This window comes from Malaya genurostris, chromosome 2 (assembly GCF_030247185.1).
Source record: "Malaya genurostris strain Urasoe2022 chromosome 2, Malgen_1.1, whole genome shotgun sequence".
Classification (NCBI taxonomy): Eukaryota; Metazoa; Arthropoda; class Insecta; order Diptera; family Culicidae; genus Malaya; species Malaya genurostris.
This window is the reverse complement of record NC_080571.1, coordinates 313,321,870-313,334,089: the sequence shown is the minus strand read 5'-3', so window position 1 is coordinate 313,334,089 and position 12,220 is coordinate 313,321,870. Positions and strand designations below refer to the sequence as shown.

The window sequence follows — 12,220 nt, the reverse complement described above, 5'->3', positions numbered from 1 at the left end:
AAGGCTTTAGTCTTTGTAGTTCTTACTGTGACTCAATATGTGGACAATATTCAAAGTAGTTCTTGGATATTGGAATATCTGTTTCGAATTTCTATAGTCGAAGAATATACTGAGATGGAGGCTTTTGCGTATGGACGTAGTTAGGTTATTTAAATGTTATTTATACTAAAATTTTTATAAAATTGAAAAAAACCTATTTTTACGCGAAAAATTTGAGATAACGATGTTTTATTAAATTAAAGTGAAATTTAATTTACGTACCCACAACTTTGCGCGAAAATGTAAACTCCAGTGTATTTACTTTCGAACGCGGGGGAGATTGTCAAAATCGGTTCAGACAACTCCGATAAAATTTCGTGTATTGAAAATAACACTGCGATTTGTCGCTTACGTCACTAATAAGATCACATCTCCTTGCAAAAAATATCCGCCATAACCCGATCGAACTTGATCAACGAGTTTATAGTTGCCTTCAAATTAGCCTGAGTTTATTAAAATTCATGAGACCACCTCCAAGAAAATTGATCCGATATGAAAAATTGGTTACGTCACTTTTACCATCATATTTCAAACTCGATCAATGATCCAATAGTAGATACGATTTTTATTCTTGAGATAGCATCAAATCTCAATCCAAAAATAATAATCTTTATTTCAACATGCTTTAAAAAATCATAATATCTTGATCAGAATTATATAATGTAAATCCATGCAGACAAATATTTCGTTGGAATAAACCATGTTCGCAAATTAGCATGAATCGCTATAAAATACGCACTAAATACTGAAATTTCCTTGTATATGTTCTGTAAATCATCGTCTCTTTTTCTGAAGTAAATTGCTGTAGTACGACTTCTGAACCGACCCTTTAAATTTGATTGTGTAATACGTTGATTCGAGTAGTTTCACATTCGGATTTAACTGAGCTTATATTATGTTTCTTCTATGAAATATATTGAACTTTTCATAATGTTCGATTAGTTGCATAGTTGCTAATGGAAATACTCTCAGAAATAAGAAGCTTGTGCAATCAACAACTTGTGCTACTTCGTAAAAGCCATTTGACTCAGTTCGTCGAAATAGCAAAATGTCAGTGTGTGTGACAAATAGTGTCACTTAATTTCCCGGAAACGGCTGATCCAATTTTCACAGACTTGGATTGGACTTGGAGTCTCAGCTCTATTATTCGACTTTCGGTGTTAGGTTTAAAAAAATGGAAATACTATCTGTCACTTTCTTTTTTCATAAATCGAACCCTGATTTTTATCAAGATCCAACTCCTGGTTTCGGAAGTACAGGGTGTTCACATTAAAAAGCTTAATTATTAGAGTATTTATTCATGATTTCTTGAATTTTTTCAATAAATTTCTTCAATTTATATATCGTGATAGTTGATAACCAAATAAACTCATTTCAGTTTCTGTTTCCGCAAGTATCAAAAATAGTGATTATATACTCTAGAATGGAGCGCGTTCCGAATTCTCAAAAATTACTCAAAAGATTTTCCCAAACTTGGGTTCAAATGAAAGAAGTTTTTGCAATTCCATCGGTGACTGCAAAAAACGTAAAAAAAACTATTCCAATTTATGGATTGTGTTAGTTGCTGGTCACATGAACTGACTTCGTCTCTACCGGTTCCGGGAGCAGTGGTCAAAATCTCTAAAATTTAGTTATTCAGGGGTTTGGTACCGCACTTTGCTACGTCGGGCTTAGGCATCTAAACAACGCGAATCACCCGAGTCTCTTCGCATTGTTCAGATAGCTAATCCCGACTTCTCTGGTAGAAGATAAAAGTTAAGTTACTAAAAGATTTCTGCTTGCTTAAATGACCCTCTGTCACGTCTTACCTTTCCGTTCTATATATTCACATCCTTGCTCTCAATTGAGCACTATCTTTCTATAATTTTCATTTTCTGTTTCTACAAAAATGGTCTCTGGTTAGGCGAATACCACAAAAAGAAACAAAATATTAATATAGACTATTTAGAGCGATGATGCAAAAATTATAAAATTTCGACTCATATCTTAAATAATATAAACAGATTGTTGTAGTCCATACAGGGTGGGCCATTTAAAGTGGAAACATTGGGCAACGCAAAAACTTTTGACAGAATTGTCAGATCGACTAATGGCATACTGCGATGGAAGTGTCATTCAAAGACAATGTTACCATAGAACAGTACATACTAGAAGAACGCGCTGAAATCTTTCAGCTTTACATTCAAAACAACTTCTCAATTGTGAATAAGCTAAACGGTCGGTTCTATGCCACTGAAAACCCTCAAATAATTGAGGAACTTATCTTTTGTTTCAATTACAGAGGCTTTAACCTTAAGATCATTCGCCTCTTCGGGCCAGAAAAACTATCTGACCCTATGTTTGGGGTTGGGAATCGAACCCAGCTGGGCTGTGTGAAAGGTATCGACTAATCCATCACGATATTCTCGTTTCTAATTGAGGAACTCTATACGACCAAAAAATTACAGTTTTATGAGGTGTTTGTGCGGATATGGTGATTGGTCTTTATTTTTTCCAAGACGATGATGGAACAACCGAAAACTGTTAATTGCGATTGTTATCAAGCCGCGATTTTGTATTGCCGATTGTTCGTGAACATGGTTTGAATGGCTACTGGTTTCAACAGGACGGTGCAACCTGTCATACAGCTCGACTAACGATCGATTTGTTACGACCATTGTTCCCCGGAAGAATAATATCGGTGATTTTGGCTGACCCCCAAGATCACCCGATTTGATGCCACCAGATTTTTATTGTAGGTCTATTTGAAATCCAACGTTGATAAGCCAAGAATCATAGCTCAACTCAAAGACAACATAAGACGAAAAATCACCGCCATATCGAGCGATACATTGGCCAAAACGATGGAAAACGCTCAAAAAAAGGGCAAATTTTGTACTCAAGGCCAAAGGCGGCCTTCTACGCGATATCATTTTCAAAAAATAGCTGTAACATATCTCATTGAAACAAAATAAATTATAATCGAAAGAAAATAAATAAATATATTTATTTCATATATTTTGTTCAGAATCAAATGCTTTCACTTTTCCACCACCCTGTATTAGTTGAACCCAGTTCAACTGTACTGATCTTCAATTCCCGTTCCGAAAATAACGGGAATAGTGGTTGAAATCTTCAAAATGGAGCTCACTCCAACTGATTTTCTCAAACTTCGTACTGAAATGAATTTTCTTGTGATATCTAACAGACAAAAGATATTTTTGAAACTAGCTGCTGAACTATTTTTGTTTGTAGGTCTTGCTCAGACATACTTTCTGTTTTCATTCAAAAATCGGAGAAATATATTTTGATGGGACTTATATATTAAACCACTAGGTGGAAGAAAACACGCGGTTTTCCATGCGATAGCTGCGTAAATTATTTCGAAAATAGCGTTGCTTTATATAAAACGTGTGAGAAAGTCGCGTAGTTCAAATTCGCGCGAATTAGGAGGGTTCAAGTGTATCTTTATCGAGGGAACGTTAGAAACGAAAATATATCAATTATACCTTATGATCAAAAAAGAAACGGTATTTTCATTTTAATTTTCCTGCGCTTGTCCAATCGGAAAACTTTTATTCTCTCAACGTTGGCAACACTTTTATACACATTCTGTCAAATTTTGACGCATATCGTACGATTAGTTTTTGTTTGGCGTCTATACAAAGAAGTTTTCGTGTGGCGATTTTAATAATAGATGAAAATTTAGAACAACGTGCGTGCTTCAAATTTTGTGTTGCAAATGGATTTAAGTGTTCCGAAACGTTGAAAATGTTAGAAAAGGCCTTTGGTGAATCGTGTCTAGGAAAAACACAGGCATACGAGTGGTAGGTGGCGCTTCAAAGGTGGTCGTACAAGCTTGGATCATGATGAGATCCCTGGCCGCCCAACAACATCTGTTACTAAAGAAAACATTGAATCGGAGAAGCAAATCGTGTTGCAAAATTGTTATGTACCGATTAGAGAGATTGCTGTGTTGTTTGGCATCTCTTATGGATCAGCCGAACACATTTTAACTGATGTTTTGGGTTTGAAACGCGTCGCTTCTCGGCTGGTGCCAAAAAAGCTAAATTTCATTCAAAAACAGCGTCGTGTTGATGTGGCCAAAGAGATGATTTCCAACGCAGATAGTGACCCCACATTCATCGAATGCATCATAACTGGTGATGAGGTGTGGAATATGACGTCGAAACCGCACAACAATCGACCGAATGGCGCTTCGAAGGCGAGCCGAAACCATCCATTATAAAAATCGCCAGACGAAAATTTGTCAACTTCTTTGTATAGACGCCAAACAAGAACTGATCGTACGATATGCGTCAAAATTTGACAGAATATGTATAAAAGTGTTGCCAACGTTGAGAGAATAAAAGTTTACCGATTGGACAAGCGCAGGAATTTTAAAATGAAAATTCCGGTTCTTTTTTGATCATAAGGTAGGATGTAGTTGGTAGATGCTTACTTACCCACGGGTAAGATTAAAAATAGTATAAAAAGAATAGAGGGTAAGATTAAATAGATACCATCTACATCTATCATTATTAGCGTGAATGTTCGACGCCCTGTTCAAGGTGTGTTAAATCGTATTCTAGGATAATTAAAATGGTAGAACAGTTCCAATGATTGGAGAAGGTCTCTGGAGAAAACATTTTCTTTTTTCACAATTTAATCTTCCATCGAGCGATTCCCAATCTATCTTTCGTTGGGTAGTGATTGAAAATTAAGTTTATAATTATTTAGCATAAAAACAAATTGAATCATTTGAATCTTCGGAATACGCCGGTCGTACTGAGGTCCGACAGAATTTTTCTTCTTCCAGACCCGACGTTGTCAAGGAAGGCCCGTGCAGGTGGCAACCCTAGTCAGAAACCGATGCGTGTCTAGGCGCGATTAAAAGCTGCGAAAATGAACTCCACTCTCTCTCTCCCTGGTTGCGTATATTCTGTCCCGGAGGGCCAGGTGCTTTACAGACAACAATAATGGGTGACTTCTGCCAACTTGTTCACACGCAGTGTGATTATGCGTTAAAGTTGCTAAAGAAGGCGTTTCACCGTTCGGCGGGCACTCAGGTTGGCAATTGCATGCATGCACATTTCGCATAAAAATATATATTAAGCCGTGTCACGTTCTGGGTCGACCTGAACTGAAGTGTACAGTTCGCTGGTAGGAAACAAAGTCGGGAAACACGTCTGCAGTGCGACTTCGACTTTCCACTCCACTCCACTCCGCTCCGCTCAGCTGCGGTGAACCGTTGGATCTTCGGCATCGACGCAAGGTACACTAATCATTCAAAGGCCTTTTATTAAATATGATGACTCAATTGTACCCCCGACGGTGCAGTATGCTGTCTGCAGCATGCAATGACTATAAAATATGTGCGAAGCTAGAAACCGCACAGCCATATCCGACGAGTCGTCGTGCTGAACGTCGTCGACCTTATCTAATAAACTTCGTTCAATCAGATGGAGGTTTCACATCGCGCACGCCAGATTTCACTTTCATTAACGACGAGATGGATGGATTCACACTGCGACGACGACTGTTGCGCCTTCCAATGATAGAAGCGGATCGAAACCTTACGCACTGTTGCCGGTGTCGGAGTTTAACCATTAGTTCACGAAGAAACAATTTGCGGGAAATTGATTGAACGAACGGTTGAGCTCCCGGCACGCAATAGTTAAATTATGGGTGCATTCATATGTTGCTGTTTTCACATGCGTTTGCCTTGTTGAGTAATTAAATATTTGAACATAACATTTCTGATGCTTCGTACCGATAATGTTCGCCATGGTATAGTTGCGCTTATGAGCGGATGCACTCGTAAACTTCCCCCGTGGGCACGTGGATATTCTGCGGAAAATAATAAATACATGCGCGTAATTGAATGAATTAGTTTTAACAGCTAAATAACAACATCGCTTACTTTGGCAACCTTTGTTCTTGGAATGCACCGCATCGTTACGGGATCCTTTGTACTTCAGTGCGACACAGCCGGGAGAGGTCAAAGAAGGAAACCGCGACAGTGAGAAAAAAAAACCGGATCACAATTTTTCTCGGTCGTCTTTCTTCCATCAGCGCCGCGTTGCGTCGTGCTAGTGCAGTGCGCAGTTCGGTTCAGTATCCCTTCCGAGAGTGGGCGTTGAAGATTTTCGAAACTTGATTAAATATGAAAATGAGCCCTAGGGGAAGTGGTTCACTCGTTCCACCTTCGCAGTTCCACCGGAGCAGACGGTACGGATCGGCTTTTATGGGTTCAGGTGGCCGTCGTCGTATGAATTCGAACCGGAGCGAGGAGGGCCAATGGATAATGATAGGATCGCTAGACACGTACCCGTAAAATAATTATTGGGTCGAGATCCAGCATTGCTTTTCTTCTGCCACTTTGGCTTACTTTCTTGTGGTTGGATTTTTTTTCTCATTTGATCGCAGTCTGCCTCCACACCGTATGGGCAGACACAGATCCTCGGGTCAAAACAACAAAATCTAAAAAGGGAAAACGTATAGCTATTTTCGACTTTAATCGATTCAAACACACTCACATAATGCAAGCAGTGCTGTGGGATTGAAACACCTAAGGGATTTTGTGTTAGATTAAAAGTGTAAGATTTATGAAACCTAATAAATAATTTTTCTATTTACTTTGTTACAGAACATCGTTAAAATGCTAGAAAGCGTTTCAAAAATGCCAAAGGGTGTTGAACATGTTTAAACCTGTTGCTAAAACAATGTTTTTATTATTATATATCATTTATTTAGCCCCGTCTCTTACCTCTTTAGTCGTTCGCCGAAATGGTGTCATTTAGAGTGCCTATAACCAGAGTGACGACATCTCATCCGTAATATTGACAACAATTCAAAACATTTAATCCGACATGTTGGCAGTTTCGTTATTTTTTACATTGTATTTGACAGGTCGTTTGCTCGTTTGGAAAATAGCTGTCATTCCAAACGAACACCAGTCGTCACTCTGGTTATAGACACTCTAGTGAAACTTTATCTCTCTAATAGCTAATTTAAAAATTTGCGATCTAACAAGGTGAGTGACTAACTCAAGCTCAGATCGCGATCCCGGAATTGAATTCAGATTTACTATCTATATCTAAAATTCAATATCCGAATTCAGTTCTAGAATCCGGGCCAATAACTCAGATTTAGAATTCTTTCAGTTCCCAAATTCAGTTTCATAATTCGGTTTCAGAATCCAGGTCCGATTTGAGGTCCAGCTAATAAACTTTTGTTCTGTTTAGAATTCAAGGGACGAATTTTGGAACTGAATTCTAGGCCTGAATTCTGAATCCGAATTCTTGATATAGATTGTGAAATCTCGGACTGAATTAAGGAATAGAGTTCCGAACCTGAATTCAGGAACTCGAATTTGGAACTGAATTCAGTTCCAGAAACCATGTCTGGAAATCTGGTTCAAAACTCAGTTCGCGAGGCGAACCTCAGAAGTAATCGCATCAACCAATTTTTTAACCAACACCATGAAGACGAACCGACATTTTCTTCTCTAAAGTTATCCCAAGCAACATTTTTAATTTTATTAAGTACTTGCAGCAGTCTTGAGTACTACATTACAAATCTCGCATTGAAATGGTGAACTCCTCGAAATCTCAACTTATCGCTGAAACTGAATTAACACTCATATTTACAAGCCTCAAAAAAAGTTGGAACGGTAACTTTGAGCTATCATAGCTTAGTTGTTACTTGACCAATTTCGATAAATTTTACACTCTCGAGTTTTGTGAAGTTTGTAGATTATTTTGAGTATATCATTATTGACGATCGTTTAGGAAAAAACTAATGAAAGTCTGATTTTTCCCGTTCCAAGTTTTTTTTCAAGCTCAAAATGTGCCCTATCTGCATTCATGCGGCACCCGCATCGCGAATCGAATATTGAGAACCTCAACTTTACCGAGTCATAACTTTGTTGTTAGTTAACCGATCTTCAAAACTTGTTCACCACTGGAAAGGTACTACTTCCAGATATAAAGTGCACTGAAAAAAAACTAAAAATAGGGTTTTTGGTTTGAATAAAATATCGTTTTTTATCATAATTTGAAAGAAAAAATTGTGGATGGCTTATTTTCGATACACTTCTTACCATTGATTCTTGATGATAAAAAATTACTGTACAAGCTCAGCAATGAGTTTGCTCCATCTAAAAAGAAATATTATTGGTTTGCTGAAATTAATCGTGGTCGTACTTACTCCAAATATGGTATACGTTTTGCTCGTCCGATTGAGGTGGTTACTCCAGATAAAATAAAAAATGTCCACATATTGGTTATAACAGATCGGCTGAAAAGTTCGTATCGTTTCTATGAGAGGGCGCCACTAGAATTAAATCCATACCATTTTCAGTTAGTGCCAACCTTCAAAAGATACGTGTATAAATTTGACAGCTGTCTGATTTTTAGTTTGTGAGATATTGCATTTTGAGTGAAGCTACTTTTGTTATTGTGAAAAAAAAATGGAAAAAAAGGAATTTCGTGTGTTGATGAAACACTACTTTTTGATGAAAAAAAGTGCCGCCGATACCAAAAAATGGCTTGATGAGTGTTATCCAGACTCTGAACCGGGCGAAGCAACAATTCGTAAGTGGTTTGCAAAATTTCGTACTGGTCATATGAGCACCGAAGACGCAGTGGACGTCCAAAAGAGGCTGTTACCGATGAAAACGTGAAAAAAATCCACAAAATGATTTTCAATGACCGTAAAGTGAAGTTGATCGAGATAGCTGACACCCTAAAGATATCAAAGGAACGTGTTGGACATATTATTCACGAATGAGAAAGCTTTGTGCAAAATGGGTGCCGCGTGATCTCACAATCGATCAAAAACAACAACGAATTGATGATTCTGAGCAGTGTTTGGAGCTGTTATATCGAAATAAAACCGATTTTTTTCGTCGATATATAACAATGGACGAAACATGGCTCCATCACTTCACTCCGGAGTCCAATCGACAGTCAGCTGAGTGGACTGCACGCGATGAACCGAACCCAAAGCGTGGAAAGACTCAATAATCGGCCGGTAGGGTTATGACGTCTGTATTTTGGGATTCGCATGGTATAATTTTCATCGGCTATGTTACCTTGAAAAGGGAAAAATCATCAACAGTAACTATTATATAGTGTTATTAGAGCGTCTGAAGGACGAAATTTCAAAAAAACGGCCTCATATGAAAAAGAAAAAAGTTTTGTTTCATCAAGACTATGCACCGTGTCACAAGTCGATGAAAACCATGCTGAAATTGAACGAATTGGGCTTCGAATTGCTCCCTCATCCACCATATTCTCCAGATTTGGCCCCCAGTGACTTTTCCTGTTCTCAGACCTCAAGAGAATGCTCGCTGGTGAAAAATTTAGAAGCAATGAAGAGGTAATCGCTGAAACTGAGGCCTATTTTGAGGCAAAGGACAAATCGTACTACAAAAATGGTATCGAAAAGTTGGAAGATCGCTATAATCGCTGTTTCGCCTCTGATGGCAATTATGTTGAATAATAAAAACGAATTTTGGCAAAAAAATGTGTGTTTCTATTAAACGATACGAACTTTTCAGCCGAACTGTTATCTAATCGTAAATTATAATCGTGTGAGATAGCAAAGACCGTAAAGACATCAGAAGGCAGTGAATTTACAATTATGCATGAGCATTTGACCACGAAAAAGCTTTTTTCAATGTGAGTACCGCGTTTAGTCCCAGTGGATCGAAATGAACAACTTGTTGATGATTTATGTAGTATTTGGCCATGTTCACTAGTAATAAGTCCGAATTTTTTCGTCGAAATGTGACAATGGATGAAACATGGATCCATCACTTCACTTCGGAATCAAAATCCGGTGAACCACGTCCGAAGCGTCCAAATGTACAACGGTCAGCTGGAAAGGTTACCCGATCAACATGTCGTATCTAAACTATTTTTTTTAATCTTGTTTGAAAATTTTGATATTTTAACTACTAACGAGACCAGACTTACATCACTTAACTTTCTGTTAGAAACTTGTTACGGCTTGATGATCGGGTATGGTTCCAGTATTTTGGGATGCACAAGAGTAAAATCATCATAGTATACAATAATCATTGTAATCATCACAGTCACAGGACTACATGAGTATATAAAGTAAACATGCGACATCGTTCTGATGTCCATTGGTTACTTCCCGATCAGATGCACATAACAAAATCATAACACAAGTATATCAACAGTTGATATGTATTACAATTTGTGTTATTTTGAGATGTTTAACAAATGAAAACAGTTGAAAGTTAAAACTTATGATAACAATATAATAACAAAATCAGTTATGATGTTTTGTTTTCATATGCAAGACTCATGATAAAGTTCATTAATTGAAAAAATAGTTTTTCCGTTGCTTTATACCGATATATAATGATGAGAATTTCAAAAAACTAAAAGAAAAAAATAGATCACTAAATAAATTATTCATTTAATTGAAGAAAATCATTCAACAATTTTGAATTGAAATGATGCTGAAAGTTAGCTGAGATATAGTTTTTCTGTGTTAATTTGCTATCTAATTTATTACAACTATTGTTATAAATTTCTGCTTTCGAACCTCTGTAGTTATATCAAAATCAATAATAATGGTGATACAAACGTTTCAAAATCTGTTACGATTTTGTTCCCGTTAGAGTCTTTTTTGTTATGATTTTTGTTATTTTAACAGCTTACCAGCCAAAAATATTTCAAAATTTGTTAAAAAATATTTCTGAAATAAATTACTTCAGTTGTTATAATTCTGTTATTACCATCTGGTCGGGTTGGGGCGTTCTCTGCAAAGGATCAGGATCTGAGCAAACTAGCAAAGTCAAAAATCTTTTGATTTGACTATTCATTGCTCTCATTGTCCACTTTATGATTTCTCGTTCGTCTAGCCGTGTTCCAAATACTGCTGATAATAGACTTTTATCCTAATTTTAAGGCCAAACGTATTTTTAAATAAAATCAAAATTTTCGACCTTAATTCTACTGTATTATTCCAAGCAATGTTGGGTAAAATTTGTATGAATATTGGTCAAATAGTTTTCAAATTATCGAGTAAGGTAGTAAAATGTAATTTAGAAAAAAAAATTCGACAGCTATAGGAAAAGCTATTTTCTTAGACGAATTCTTCTCGAAGATTTCAGCTCTGATTCTGTAGCATTTGCCAACAACCATCACCGCCGAAACTAGCCTCCGGTAGTGGGCATATATTTTTGTTCTGGTTGTGGCACGGTGATCCGATTTTGCACGCTGTTTGGTGGTCGCCATGTGGTTAACTTACCGAGCGTCTGGTCAAGCCAGAGAACCCAAAAACCGATTCGGTATTCCTTCCTTTCGTGCACATAATAATAATGCTTATAATAGGTTAACGTATACAGTAATTACACAAAAATTCTCTATAATTTACATTTCAACCTTAAGTGATGGTTATGTATAACAGAGCAACAGAGGCAAAAAAAATGAATTGAAAGAACGAGACTAGCGAACGTCAGGTAGGGAACCAGAACCGCGGAACAGTGTCTTGGAGGAAAAACAAAATGCATGGATCTTTCCTTCGAGCGAGGAAAAGAGAACTGTAGTCCAAACGAACTACTGCAAACCAAGAAACGGACTCAGCCCGAACCAAATACTCCTGGGGCTGTGAAGGAGAAAGAAAGGGGAAGAGAATACATAAATACTAAATCGATTTGAACTTTGAATTTCGTCTTCGTGCATCGTACCTTTGCCATACACAACACGTCATGCACCCACCAGAGGACAGGAATTTCTCGGGAACGATTTGACGCCTTTCTTCTTCGTTCGCGGTTGGAGGTGCTATTTTTCCCCCCGTTCCACGTTCCGTGCTTATCAGGATCAGCTTATCTGCATGAACCAAACCGTTTCGTCGAAAAGTGTTGGCGTTGCCGTAGTTCGTGGCAGGACGTAGAACACCACGGGAACCACACTTCGGCTGGTAAATCTGCTGGAAAGAACGGAATGCACCGAATATCGAAGAAAACATTTCTACACTGCAATGACCGACAGCAGATAATAAAACTACCGGTTTGCAGGTGGAAGAATTCGGTGCTCGAACAACGTTTTAGATGATTTGTATTTTGGCCAAAACAGGCAAAAGTTTCCAATGTTTATAAGTTTTCTCGTGCTGTTGAAAGTTTACAAGATGCATCCTTATCAATGTCTGTTTTCAGCCT

General features: G+C 37.6%; 1 protein-coding gene across 2 annotated transcripts in view; it reads left to right on the top strand.

The window, feature by feature from the left end:
• Positions 1 to 12,220, top strand: part of LOC131431138 (LIM domain transcription factor LMO4) — a 726,034-nt gene that overhangs the window by 236,344 nt on the left and 477,470 nt on the right. The window lies entirely within an intron of this gene.